A 14917-nucleotide genomic window follows, 5' to 3' on the forward strand; every position below is an offset into this window, starting at 1 on the left:
AGTCTCCTCTGTCCTCCACTCGTTACCTGTATTAATGGCACCTGTTTGAACTTATCAGTATAAAAGACACCTGTCCACAACCTCAAACAGTCACACTCCAAACTCCACTATGGCCAAGACCAAAGAGCTGTCAAAGGACACCAGAAACCAAATTGTAGACCTGCACCAGGCTGGGAAGACTGAATCTGCAATAGGTAAGCAGCTTGGTTTGAAGAAATCAACTGTGGGAGCAATTATTAGGAAATGGAAGACATACAAGACCACTGATAATCTCCCTCGATCTGGGGCTCCACGCAAGATCTCACCCCGTGGGGTCAAAATGATCACAAGAACGGTGAGCTCAACTCGTCGTGTTTGGAGGACAAAGAATGCTGAGTTGCATCCAAAGAACACCATACCTACTGTGAAGCATGGGGGTGGAAACATCATGCTTTGGGGCTGTTTTTCTGCAAAGGGACCAGGACGACTGATCCGTGTAAAGGAAAGAATGAATGGGGCCATGTATCATGAGATTTTGAGTGAAAACCTCCTTCCATCAGCAAGGGCATTGAAGATGAAACGTGGCTGGGTCTTTCAGCATGACAATGATCCCAAACACACCGCCCGGGCAACGAAGGAGTGGCTTCGTAAGAAGCATTTCAAGGTCCTGGAGTGGCCTAGCCAGTCTCCAGATCTCAACCCCATAGAAAATCTTTGGAGGGAGTTGAAAGTCCGTGTTGCCCAGCGACAGCCCCAAAACATCACTGCTCTAGAGGAGATCTGCATGGAGGAATGGGCCAAAATACCAGCAACAGTGTGTGAAAACCTTGTGAAGACTTACAGAAAACGTTTGACCTGTGTCATTGCCAACAAAGGGTATATAACAAAGTATTGAGAAACTTTTGTTATTGACCAAATACTTATTTTCCACCATCATTTGCAAATAAATTCATTAAAAATCCTACAATGTGATTTTCTGGAATTTTTTTCCTCATTTTGTCTGTCATAGTTGACGTGTACCTATGATGAAAATTACAGGCCTCATCTTTTTAAGTGGGAGAACTTGCACAATTGGTGGCTGACTAAATACTTTTTTTCCCCACTGTATGGAATTACAGGTATGCCCAAGGTAAAATTCCCAGCAATACCATCTAACTCATCTAAAAAATGTGTGTATGAGCTGTGAGTGCTTCGAAATGTGTGCGTGTGAGATAGGAGCGAGTCAAAATGTGATTTAAAAGGAGTGCATACTGTGTAGCGTGATTCAAAATGTGTACGTGTGCTTCGAAATGTGTGTGATTGAGTGCATACTGCAAAAGCAGGCTGGCAGAGAGAGGAGAGAGGGCCAGACACCAGTGTTCTGTGTTTTCTGACCTGTCAGACCAGTGAAAAAACAGTTTAATGCCTGCCAGCAGCCCAAACGCATGACTGCGCACTCCAGCCTCTCCATTTTGGTTTAGTCTCAAATGGGCTTGATTCAGTGTCTGTCGAAATGGCACCCTATTCCCTATATAGTGCACTATATAGGCCCCAATGGGCCCTGGTCAAATGTAGTGCACTATTTATGGAATAGGGCGCCATTTCAGACCCAGCCTGAGTGTGGAGAGAGCCGAGCTAATGCGCAACAGCATTGTTCCAGGCGGGCTAGCGTAGCAGCATAGGGAAATGAAGATGGAGTGGCTTGATTTCATTTATGAGCAGGTGCATCCATTTTGTGCTGCTCTTCCCCTGCCTCGCTCGCTCTCAGTCAAGTGCTTATCAGAAATTGGACACTCCGGTGAGAAATTGAGCCTGCGATTAAAGGGAGAAAGAGGAAAGCTTTTAAAGTGCTGCTGATTGGGATCCCAGGCTGTCCTCACATAGGAATCAGAGGTGGGGTTGTGTGTGTGTGTGTACGCATGTGGGACAGTGGTTACTGACACCCCCCTCTCTCTCCAGGTGTTCCAACGTCTAGCATTTCTGCTCCGAGTGCTCAGCAAACAGATCCAAATCAATGCAGCTGTTCCTTGCTCTGAGGACAGACACACTCACTTAACACACATACACACACTCGTGAGAGGAGACTCAGGCATAGGTCAGCAGCAGCACCAGGGTGTCAGGCGGCTTGATTTAGGAGGAGGGTCACTGCAGCTCCAGTAGTCTGAGCTGTGGGAGCGCCAAGGCCATTAAATCATCCTAAAAGGGCTTAACACAACCAGCCACAGAACTGAGCAGAGCACCACCGCCCTCAGTCTGGCTTGGAACATTTATCCACAGCGCCATTAAACTATCCTGGTCTCTTACACATATAGCCTAAATACACACAGACACACACCAAAATGTGGTGAGAGACCTGGCCTACCCTGCCCTGCCCTCCCTGTATACCAGGCCCCTTTTCCCTCCATGTACTGGATTTCCTGGTCGATACAACCAGAAAGCCCAAACAATTATATTTTCTGTCCATGTACAGCAGCAGGTAAGGTCAGCTCAATGGCAACGCTGACATTCAGTCTGGGCCCCACAGAGAGCCAGAACCCCTCACATCAATACAGGGCCTGTCTGGGATAAAAGAGATCATTCTCTCTGGGACAGGGTGTCTAAAGGTGTGTAGCCAGGGGCAGAGAGAGCGGTGGACATTTGGGATGCCTTCATGTCCTCTGTGTGTGTGTGTGTGCGCGCATGCGTGTCCCACTTCAGTGTGAGCCAGCCCCCAGCCAGCTAACCGTTCTCTCAGAGGGGAGCCAGGCAAACACAGCGCCGGCACGGCAAACATCTCACCCCTGTGTCTGCATGGGAATATCTGGCCCTCCCAGGCTCACACAGCAGCAGCCCTGGCCAAAGCACACCGCACTGCCCATCCATCTGTCTGTCTAAAGCCAAAGCATACCACACTCTGTGTCTCCCAAATACAGTCAGCACGTCTCTGCCCTTGCCACTCACTGGGAGAGGGAGGGGAGGAAGCATGGTCTGCATGGCAAATACCCGATTGTCAAAAATATTCATATTTATTGAGATATTATTCCCAAAGAACTAGGAATACACCAGTTATGGTTAAATTGAGCAACACACACTCTTGCATCATGCCTTCTCGAACTACTTAACTCACACAGCCATCTTTCCCCTAGCTGTCCAATGGTTAAAGACTGATGAGGCCCGCTCAAAGGTTTATGCAATTGAACGCAACATTAATGCACCCGGCAGCACATTTTTTGCCAGTGACCCTCTTTCCCCTGCAAAAAGGCCGGAGGCATCAGTCAGGCTGAGATAGCAGACTTGAGCTGATGAAGGGAGGGGACTTTGGATGGAGCAGCCTAATGATAAATGGATCTCTCAGTTATGGCTTGGCTAGAACAGCCCAGACCCGACCAGGGCAGCTCAGAGAACAAATGACCTTTAACAAAGCCGACATGAACTGAACACCACCTCAATATCAACACTACACAAACAATATCATATCAACTCGGCTTATATAGGCCTACAGGACAGTGTGTACTAGGCCTATTTAAAGTAAATCTGCTGTTGATGTGCACAAGTGGTTATTTCATGTGAACTATTTAGCAGAAATGAGAGACATGGCTTGCACTAACCATCCCATCACTATTCCAGCTGCCATGACATGGCTGCACTCCCTCTCCACCTTCAGGAGATCTGCTAGTCAGGGCTAATTGGGGTCTCTAAAGAGCAGACCCATCGGCCCCCCACACACTGCACTGAGGGAGAGAGTATGGAGGTGAGAGCGGAAGAGGTGGGGGGGGGGAGAGAGACGGATGGTACTGGGTAAAGTAATCCTCAGGGCAGGGTGTGGATGGCTGAGCTGTTATACCCTGTTTTGCTCCCTCTCTGTCACATGGGAGAGGCAGGCAGCAGGCAGTGATACAGGTGATGTTGTGAGGAGTCAGGAAGGGTGCAGGGTGGCTTACAACAGCCTGCTGGCCTTAGCAACAGACTAGACATCCATATGGAGTGCCACTGATAAGGCCTAGCTAGTATTTTCATTCAGCTGGAGCACTGAATAATGGGAAAAGGAAAAAACATTGGTGCCAGGGAAAGGGCACAGTCAAATACACTCCACATAAAAAAACAACTTATACCATGTGTAGGTGGAGGTACGAGTTAGAAGATGTTAGTAAAAACATCAAAGCGTGCGTATTACAGATGCAGGGAATGAGACTGAATGACAAATTAGTTTGCGGGGGTTTATAGAGAGGGGTCTGCAATTAATTTGCTAATCCATCAATCTAACTGTGTGTGCCTCATCTTACAAGTAGAGAGATGAGTGGACTGCTGCTGCTAATTTTTTTTTTTTTTAAAGAGTGCTGTTCTGGGTGCGTGTGATTCTCTTAGGAAGCAGTGAGGCCACGGCCCTTTGCCCTAAAAGCCTGGCCCAGGCTGTTGAATGGTTCAGCCCTTCACACAATTTAAAACTACGTTTGATTAACCCCAGAACTCAAATTATGCATTTAAGCTATTAGTTCATTGTGCTGCAGTATGTGGGTGGTGATATGGTGATACAGAGCGTGTGTGTGCGAGTTCGAGAGAGAGCTGTAATTTTTTTTTTTTTTACAAAAAACAAAAAACAGTCCATTCAGGGGAATTATAGAAGCTAAAAGGACAGGTTTGTTGTTCTTTCAAAACCAGCTGTCGCTAGCAATCAAAGGTCATTAGTTCAGAGAAGAAGAGAAGAGCAACAGACAGTAGCAATAGATAGTCAATCAGCAGTACCTTCATGTATTAGCGCCTACATACCACAGTGGTATGATGGTTCCTGCCAGCTTCATGGGAGTAGTACGGAACTTAAGGCAGGTACTCCTCCCTGAGTGGAAAGAAGATTGCCAGAAAGATTAACCTAGCTTCCTTTTATAGCCCCTAACAAGAGGTAAAAATCACACATTACAGGCAGCTACGCTAAACTGCCTCCTCACAGTAATTAGATGAGGAATATGACTGTCTTTTTCCCCTCTGTGTTCACACTACTGTTGATCAAAGCCCTAATTATGGCATCAGTGGTGTGTGTTGGCAAAATCGAGATCTCCCTATAGGACAGGAGCCTGTGAGGCCCAATTCCTCTCTCTATACAAAAGGAAAAACAGACACAGTGGAGTGGGACTATCAATGCTTGACACCAAGTAGGCTTAACAACAGACAAAATAAAACATTCAGGAGAAAAAGTTATCCATCAACTGCACATTGTGAAAATAAACTGTTACAAGAGTAAGACAGACAACTGTTTGGACACCTACACATTATAGGTTTTTCTTTATTTTTACTATTTTCTACATTGTAGAATAATAGTGAAGACATCAAAACTATGGAATAACACATATGGAATCATGTAGTAACCAAAAAGAAAAAGTGTTAAACAAATCAAAATATATTTTATATTTGAGATTCTTCAAATAGCCACCCTTTGCCTTGATGACAGCTTTGCACACTCTTGGCATTCTCTCAACCAGCTTCACCTGGAATGCTTTTCCAACAGTCTTGAGGGAGTTCTCGCATATGCTGACCACTTGTTGGTTGCTTTTCCTTCACTCTGCCATCCGACTCATCCCAAACCATCTCAATTGGGTTGAGGTCGGGGGATTGTGGAGGCCAGGTCATCTGATGCGGCACTCCATCACTCTCCTTCTTGGTAAAATAGCCCTTATACAGCCTGGAGGTGTATTGGGTCATTGTCCTGTTGAAAAACTAATGATAGTGGGACTACGCCCAAACCAGATGGGATGGCGTATCGCTGCAGAATGCGGTGGTAGCCATGCTGGTTAAGTGTGCCTTGAATTCTAAATAAATCACTGACAGTGTCACCAGCAAAGCACCCCCACACCTACTCCATGCTTCATGGTGGGAACCACACATGCAGAGATCATCCGCTCACCTACTCTGCGTCTCACAAAGACACGGCGGTTGGAACCAAAAATCTCAAATTTTACACATTTCCACCGGTCTAATGTCCATTGCTCGTGTTTCTTGGCCCAAGCTAGTCTCTTCTTATTATTGGTGTCCTTTAGTAGTGGTTTCTTTGCAGCAATTCGACCATGAAGGCCTGATTCACGCAGACTCCTCTGAACAGTTGATGTGTCTGTTACTTGAACTCTGTGAAGCATTTATTTGGGCTGCAATTTCTGAGGCTGGTAACTTATCCTCCGGAGCAGAGGTAACTCTGGGTCTTCCTTTCCTGTGGCGGTCCTCATGAGAGCCAGTTTCATCATAGCGCTTGTAGGGGTGGGCGGTATACCGGTATGAACGTAAATACCGGTATGACGTTGTGCCATGATATGGATTTTGCCATCTCGTGCATATCATGATAAATTAATGTATGAAATAGGGCGTTTTTGTTTCGTTCAACATTTCTGTAGAGTGATACAGCCTAGTGAGCTAGTTCAAATTGTTTATTTTACTAGAAACATAACCTTTTTTAGCAAAGAAAAAAACTAGAAGCATGGACGTTACGCGCGATCTACCTGCCAATCAAAGTCAACAAACAAGCATGCACAACTGCAGAGTATGCGAACATTTAGTGAAGTAAACTCCTTTCGTTGGCAAAAGTGTCTGAAAAATCAAGCATTGAGGATGACTGAAGACAAGGAAAATAACGCTATTGAGGTTGATTTGCAGGACGACAAACAATTGGTAAAAAAATACAATAAAAGGGGGCCTCCTCTGTCGTTTGGAACTGACAAGAAGAGCAAGAAGTGGAATGAGATCACGAGTGCAATTACGTATCACATAGAGAAAGACATGGAATCAATTCAAACTGTGGAGATAGACGGTTTCAGAAAGTTGATTCGAACTCTAGATACGAGATCCCGAGCCGTAAATACTTCAGCAAAACATGTCTGCCAGAACTCTACACAGAATGTCGGGACAGAGTTGCCAACGAAATCCGTAACACTGCATTCTCTACCACCACTGTCAACTTATGGTCAAGCGGGACCACAGAGCTATACATTATCCTCACGATTCATTACATTGACGACAACTGGAAGCTGCGCTGCAAATGCCTTCAGACCTCTTATTTCCCAGACGACCATAACAGAGAAATAATTGCAGCTGGGCTGAGGGAGGCACTTTCATCCTGGGGCTTGAAAGAGTCGCGTCAAGTATGTATGACTACCGACAAAGCATTGGAGCGGAACAAAATGGACAAGTCTAGGGTGTTTCAGACACAGGCTACACATTGCTATTGGTAAGTTTCAACGTCCAAAACACAGAGCTAGGTAGAAAAATAACATCACTTAAAAACAACAATATAAAATGCAGAATAACTATTGTATTCCTCATCTCCTCTGTTTAAAGTTAGAGCTGACTACACTGCCTGATCCTTCTTATACATTAAGCCGGATATATACAGCTATGCAAATCTAGAATATCTGTAATTTGTAAATGTGTGCAATATCCAAACATTACATTGCTTTTATTTATAATTGATACATTAGCCAATGGTTTCAATATATGAATCTATCCTCTCCCTTTCAATAATAAATAGCCTACTCAAATGATCCCGTTTTCTAAAGCAACATAGCTCTCTTAATCACAACAGTTGTTTGTAAATCTATAGATGGATTAAATTTGTAATCATGTCCAGTGTCCATGCTGTAAATTGTTGTAATTACAGCAGATGCTATGTTATTTCTATTTAATAATTGTGATTCATATGTAATTATTTTTCACTTTTTTATTTTGCAGAGAGGAGTGTCCAAAACGACCCTCGGGTTTCCCGGGCCACAGGAGTGTGCAAGAAAGTGGTCAGCACATTTTCCTATAGTTGGAGGAAGCAGAAGGCCCTGACAAGTGCACAGGATAAACTGAGCCTGCCCCTCTCCACAAGCTCATCACGGAATCCCCAACAAGGTGGGGATCTCGACTGCAGATGATGGAAAGAGTCCTGGAGCAGGAAAAGGCCACCACACAAGTCCATCACACAAGTCCTGGCAGCAGACAAAAAACACAGCACCTTGCACCCTCCTGGCAAGACATTGAGATCTTTGAATCTATCATGGCAGCACTTAAGCCCATCCAGGATTTCACAGATGCCCTGTCAGGAGAGACATACGTGAGTTTGTCCTATCTGAAGCCGGTCCTCCATTTGTTCAAGACTGAGGTTCTGAAATCAAATGAGGGCGAAGCCAAACTGACCGGAGAGATTAAAGATGAGGGCCCTCAATTACCTGAATGACAAATACACCGACCCTGAAACAGATGAGCTGCTCACCATGGCTACCTTTCTGGACCCAAGGTTCAAGACCACCTACATGACCACTGAGAAGCTGATGGAGGTGAAGGTGAGAGCTGCCTCCGAGACAGAAGCCCTCCTGGTAGGGAACACAGCCGTGGGAGACTTCTCTTTTGAAGAGGACCAGAGTGAGAGAGAGAAAGAAGCTGCCACTGCTCCACAATCAGCAAAGAAGTCCAAGAAGAGCCTTGGGAGCTTCTTTAAGAAAACCAGTAGTGCACCTGCCTTAAGAACCCAGAGACAGGTCATCGAGCAAGAGCTGGACAGCTACACTCTGAGGATGGCAGCAGACAGTGAGGCTGATCCTTTGGCGTGGTGGCGAGTTCACGCATCCAACTTCCCACAATTTAGTTGTCTGACAAATAAATACTTATGCATCCCTGCCACAAGTTCACCCTCTGGGAGAGCATTTAGCCTTGGGGGCAATGTGGTCACATGCCACAGGGCAACTTTAAAGCCAGAAACTGTCAATAGGCTGGTGTTCCTGGCACGGAACTTGTGAAGAGGGAGGCAGTGAATTGTCACATGAACTGAGAAACATACAGACTGTCTGGTTAATGCTTGAAGTTAATTTGAAAAGGTTTACAACTTGAATTCATAATGACCGGTGTTATGCTGAAAAAAGACCACTTCTTATATTTGGCAGGAAAAAGTTTACATCCTGAGTACTTTAAATATTTTAATAAAATGTTACTGCATATTTATTTAACTCATATACCTTTGTGGTAAACCTGTGCAAACATGAAACAAACAGAAGTAAAACTAATAATAATTTAAAAAATGTGCAATGCCCCCTTTTTGTTTCTAAAAGGTTAAAAGCAATATTTAGCCATTTATTAACTTTGAAGGGCTCATATTATTTATTTTTTTACAGTATATCGTGATATATCGTTATCGTCCGGACAGTGAAAAATATCGTGATATGAATTTTCTCATATAGCCCACCCCTAAGCGCTTGATGGTTTTTGCGACTGCAGTTGAAGAAACTTTCAAAAAGTTCTTGAAATTTTCCAGATTGACTGACCTTCATGTCTTAAAGAAATGGACTGTCATTTCTATTTGCTTATTTGAGCTGTTCTTGCCATAATATGGACTTGGTCTTTTACCAAATAGGGCTATCTTCTGTATACCACCCCTACCTTGTTACAACACGACTGATTGGCTCAAACGCATTAAGGAGGAAAGAAATTCCACAAATTAACTTTTAACAAGGCGCACCTGTTAGGACTGAGCACGCCCCCATTCTCATCGACGGGGCTGTAGTGGAACAGGTTGAGAGCTTCAGGTTCATTTGTGTCCACATCACCAACAAACTATCATGGTCCAAACACACCAAGACAGTCGTGAAGAGGGCACGACAAAGCCTATACCCCCGCAGGAGACTGAAAAGATTTGGTATGGGTCCTCAAAAGGTTATACAGCTGCACCAGCAAGAGCATCCTGACTGGTTGCATCACTGCCTGGTATGGCAACTGCTCGGCCTCCGACCGCAAGGCACTATAGAGGGTAGTGCGTACGGCCCAGTACATCACTGGGGCCAAGCTTCCTGCCATCCAGGACCTCTATAGCAGGCGGTGTCAGAGGAAGGCCCTCAAAATTGTCAAAAGACTCCAACCATCCTAGTCAGAGTGTTCTCTCTGCTACCGCATGGCAAGCGGTACCGGAGCGCCTAGTCCAGGTCCAAAAGGCTTCTTAACAGCTTCTACTCCCAAGCCATAAGACTCCTGAACAGCTAATCATGGCTACCCGGACTATTTGCATTGTCCCCCCCACCCCACCCCCTCTTTTACGCTGCTGCTACTATTTATTATCTATGCATAGTCACTTTAACTCTACCCACATGTACATATTACCTCAACTAACCGGTGCCCCCGCACATTGACTCTGTACCGGTACCCCTTGTATATAACCTCCCTACTGTTATTTTATTTTACTGCTGCTCTTTAATAATTTTTTATTTAACACTTGTTATTCTTAAAACTGCATTGTTGGTTAAGGGCTTGTTGTATTTGGCATATGTGGCAAATAACATTTGATTTGAATTTAAATGCATTCCAGGTGACTACCTCATGAAGCTGGTTGAGAGAATGCCAAGAGTGTGCAAAGCTGTCATCAAGGCAAAGGGTGGCTACTTTGAAGAATCTCAAATATAAAATATATTTTGATTTGTTTAACACTTTTTTGGTTACTACATGATTCCATGTGTTATTTCATAGTTTTGATGTCTTCACTATTATTCTACATTGTAGAAAATAGTAAAAATAAAGAAAAACCCTGGAATGAGTAGGGGTGTCCAAATTTTTGACTGGTCCGGTGTGCACACACAGCAAAAAAAAGAAACGTCCTCTCACTGTCAACTGCGTTTATTTTCAGCAAACTTAACATGTGTCAATATACACTGCTCAAAAAAATAAAGGGAAGACTTAAACAACACAATGTAACTCCAAGTCAATCACACTTCTGTGAAATCAAACTGTCCACTTAGGAAGCAACACTGATTGACAATAAATTTCACATGCTGTTGTGCAAATGGAATAGACAACAGGTGGAAATTATAGGCAATTAGCAAGACACCCCCAATAAAGGACTGGTTTTGCAGGTGGTGACCACAGACCACTTCTCAGTTCCTATGCTTCCTGGCTGATGTTCTGGTCACTTTTGAATGCTGGCGGTGCTTTCACTCTAGTGGTAGCATGAGACGGAGTCTACAACCCACACAAGTGGCTCAGGTAGTGCAGCTCATCCAGGATGGCACATCAATGCGAGCTGTGGCAAGAAGGTTTGCTGTGTCTGTCAGCGTAGTGTCCAGAGCATGGAGGCGCTACCAGGAGACAGGCCAGTACATCAGGAGACGTGGAGGAGGCCGTAGGAGGGCAACAACCCAGCAGCAGGACCGCTACCTCCGCCTTTGTGCAAGGAGGAGCAGGAGGAGCACTGCCAGAGCCCTGCAAAATGACCTCCAGCAGGCCACAAATGTGCATGTGTCTGCTCAAACGGTCAGAAACAGACTCCTTGAGGGTGGTATGAGGGCCCGACGTCCACAGGTGGGGGTTGTGCTTACAGCCCAACACCGTGCAGGACGTTTGGCAAATTCGCCACTGGCGCCCTGTGCTCTTCACAGATGAAAGCAGGTTCACACTGAGCACATGTGACAGACGTGACAGAGTCTGGAGACGCCGTGGAGAACGTTCTGCTGCCTGCAACATCCTCCAGCATGACCGGTTTGGCGGTGGGTCAGTCATGGTGTGGGGTGGCATTTCTTTGGCGAGCACATGGAGGGCTGTGCGGCCCCCCAGAGGTAGCCTGACTGCCATTAGGTACCGAGATGAGATCCTCAGACCCCTCGTGAGACCATATGCTGGTGCGGTTGGCCCTGGGTTCCTCCTAATGCAAGACAATGCTAGACCTCATGTGGCTGGAGTGTGTCAGCAGTTCCTGCAAGAGGAAGGCGTTGATGCTATGGACTGGCCCGCCCGTTCCCCAGACCTGAATCCAATTGAGCACATCTGGGACATCATGTCTCGCTCCATCCACCAACGCCACTTTGCACCACAGACTGTCCAGGAGTTGGCGGATGCTTTAGTCCAGGTCTGGGAGGAGATCCCTCAGGAGACCATCCGCCACCTCATCAGGAGCATGCCCAGGCGTTGTAGGGAGGTCATACAGGCACGTGGAGGCCACACACACTACTGAGCCTCATTTTGACTTGTTTTAAGGACATTACATCAAAGTTGGATCAGCCTGTAGTGTGGTTTTTCACTTTAATTTTGAGGGTGACTCCAAATCCAGACCTCCATGGGTTGATACATTTGATTTCCATTGATCATTTGTGTGTGATTTTGTTGTCAGCACATTCAACGATGTAAAGAAAAAAGTATTTAATAAGATTATTTCATTCATTCAGATCTAGGATGTGTTGTTTAAGTGTTCCCTTAATTTTTTTGAGCAGTGTATATAAGATTCAACAACTGAGACATAAACTGAACAAGTTCCACAGACATGTGACTAACAGAAATTGAATAATGTGTCCCTGAACAAAAGGGGGGGTCAAAATCAAAGAACAGTCAGTATCTGGTGTGGCCACCAGCTGCATTAAGTACTGCAGTGCATCTCCTCCTCATGGACTGCACCAGATTTGCCAGTTCTTGCTGTGAGAGGTTACCCCACTCTTCCACCAAGGCACCTGCAAGTTCCCTGACATTACTGGGGGGAATGGCCCTAGCCCTCACCCTCCGATCCAACAGGTCCCAGACGTGCTCAATGGGATTGAGATCCGGGCTCTTCGCTGACCATGGCAGAACACTGACATTCCTGTCTTGCAGGAAATCACGCACAGAACGAGCAGTATGGCTGGTGGCATTGTCATGCTGGAGGGTCATGTCAGGATGAGCCTGCAGGAAGGGTACCACATGAGGGAGGAGGATGTCTTCCCTGTAACGCACAGCGTTGAGATTGCCTGCAATGACAAAAAGCTCAGTCCGATGATGCTGTGACACACCGCCCAAGACCATGACGGACCCTCCACCTCCAAATCGTTCCCGCTCCAGAGTACAGGCCTCGTGTAATGCTCATTCCTTCGACGATAAACGCGAATCCGACCACCAACCCTGGTGAGACAAAACTGCGACTCGTCAGTGAAGAGCACTTTTTGCCAGTCCTGTCTGGTCCAGCGACGGTGAGTTTGTGGCCATAGGCGTCGTTGTTGCCGGTGATGTCTGGTGAGGACCTGCCTTACAACAGGCCTACAAGCCCTCAGTCCAGCATCTCTCAGCCTATTGCTGACAGTCTGAGCATTGATGGAGGGATTGTGTGTTTAACTCGGGCAGTTGTTGTTGCCATCCTGTACCTGTCCCGCAGGTGTGATGTTCGGATGTAACGATCCTGTGCAGGTGTTGTTACACGTGGTCTGCCACTGCGAGGACGATCAGCTGTCCGTCCCGTCTCCCTGTAGCGCTGTCTTAGGCGTCTCACAGTACGGACATTGCAATTTATTTCCCTGGCCACATCTGCAGTCCTCATGCTTCCTTGCAGCATGCTTAAGGCACGTTCACGCAGATGAGCAGGGACCCTGGGCATCTTTCTTTTGGTGTTTTTCAGAGTCAGTTGAAAGGCCTCTTTAGTGTCCTAAGTTTTCATAACTGTGACCTTAATTGCCTACTGTCTGTAAGCTGTTAGTGTCTTAACGACCGTTCCACAGGTGCATGTTCATTAATTGTTTATGGTTCATTGAACAAGCATGGGAAACAGTGTTTAAACCCTTTACAATGAAGATCTGTGAAGTTATTTTTACAAATTATCTTTGAAAGACAGGGTCCTGAAAAAGGGACATTTCTTTTTTTGCTGACACACACACACAGCCAGCCTACACAGTAATGGAGATGGGTGAGAGAGAGGAGACAGCAATTCCTTCGAGAGCATCCTGACTGGTTGCATCACCGCCTGGTATGGCAACTGCTTGGCCTCCGACCGTAAGGCACTACAGAGGGTAGTGTGTACGGCCCAGTACATCACTGGGGCCAAGCTTCCTGCCATCCAGGACCTCTATACCAGGCGGTGTCAGAGGAAGGCCCTCAAAATTGTCAAAGACTCCAGCCACCCTAGTCATAGACAGTTCTCTCTGCTACCGCACGGCAAGCGGTACCGGAGTGCCAAGTCTAGGTCCAAAAGACTTCAACAGCTTCTACCCCCAAGCCATAAGACTCCTGAACAGCTAATCATGGCTACCTGGACTATTTGCACTGCCCCCCCCACCCCATCTTTTTACGCTGCTGCTACTCTGTTCATTATTTATGCAGTGTCACTAACTCTACCCACATGTACATATTACTTCAACTACCTCAACTAGCCGGTGCCCCCGCACATTGACTCTGCACCGGTACCCCCCTGTATATATAGCCTCCCTACTGTTATTTTATTTTACTTCTGCTCTTTTTTTCCCCTCAACACTTTGTTTTATTCTACTTTTTTATTAAAAATAAATGCACTGTTGGTTAAGGGCTGTAAGTAAGCATTTCACTGTAATGTCTGCACCTGTTGTATTCGGCGCATGTGGCCAATTTTTTATTTTTTTGATTTGATTGACATTTTGAATGTTCTCCAGTATAGCTGTGAAACATCCCTGTGGAGTGAGACTGCCTATCCACTCTCCTCGATCCCTCCATCCCTTGTCAGCTGGTGGTGTTGATGTAGCTAGACCTTAACAGGGGCCTCTGTAGCTCAGCTGGTAGAGCACGGCGCTTGTAACGCCAAGGTAGTGGGTTCGATCCCCGGGACCACCCATACACAAAAATGTATGCACGAATGACTGTAAGTCGCTTTGGATAAAAGCGTCTGCTAAATGGCATATTATTATTATAATTATTTATCAACCGTGCATAAACGTCTTACTAAATTCTGGCGTATGTGGAGATTCTAGGATTTGAGTGCGCACACAACGTATACGCATGTTTCATTGATAAAATCAGAGCCTTATTATATTTGTGCGGTCGTGAACGAGCGCGACAACCCCGCCTGGAAAACACCCTCCATTCACCTTTTATTGGTAACAAAAACACCCTCATTTGCTGTATGATTTGGAGATGTTGGAACTGGGCCAAGATAGTTCCTAAAAGAAAGTGCAATGGCAAATTTGATCACACATTTCTGTAGAGGTGTGGGCAGAATTTTGCAGTGGATTTTCCAAACAAAAAATGCATGCCGCCTAGCGAGTGCCAAACACTGGCCGCG

The 14917-nt window shown here is 45.8% G+C and overlaps 1 protein-coding gene across 3 annotated transcripts in view; it reads right to left on the reverse strand.

Moving 5' to 3' along the window:
* The window catches only part of LOC121573536 (protein FAM222B-like), a 100134-nt gene that overhangs the window by 53398 nt on the left and 31819 nt on the right, over positions 1–14917 (reverse strand). The window contains exon 2 of one of the 3 annotated variants that reach the window (XM_045222635.1): positions 4681–4771. The exons of the other annotated variants lie outside the window; for them this stretch is intronic. The gene's annotated coding sequence lies outside the window, so the exon portion shown is untranslated. The remainder of the gene's footprint in view (positions 1–4680; positions 4772–14917) is intronic. 3 annotated transcript variants of the gene reach the window in all.

The sequence above is a fragment of the Coregonus clupeaformis genome, chromosome 9 (genome assembly GCF_020615455.1).
Source record: "Coregonus clupeaformis isolate EN_2021a chromosome 9, ASM2061545v1, whole genome shotgun sequence".
NCBI classification, from domain to species: Eukaryota; Metazoa; Chordata; class Actinopteri; order Salmoniformes; family Salmonidae; genus Coregonus; species Coregonus clupeaformis.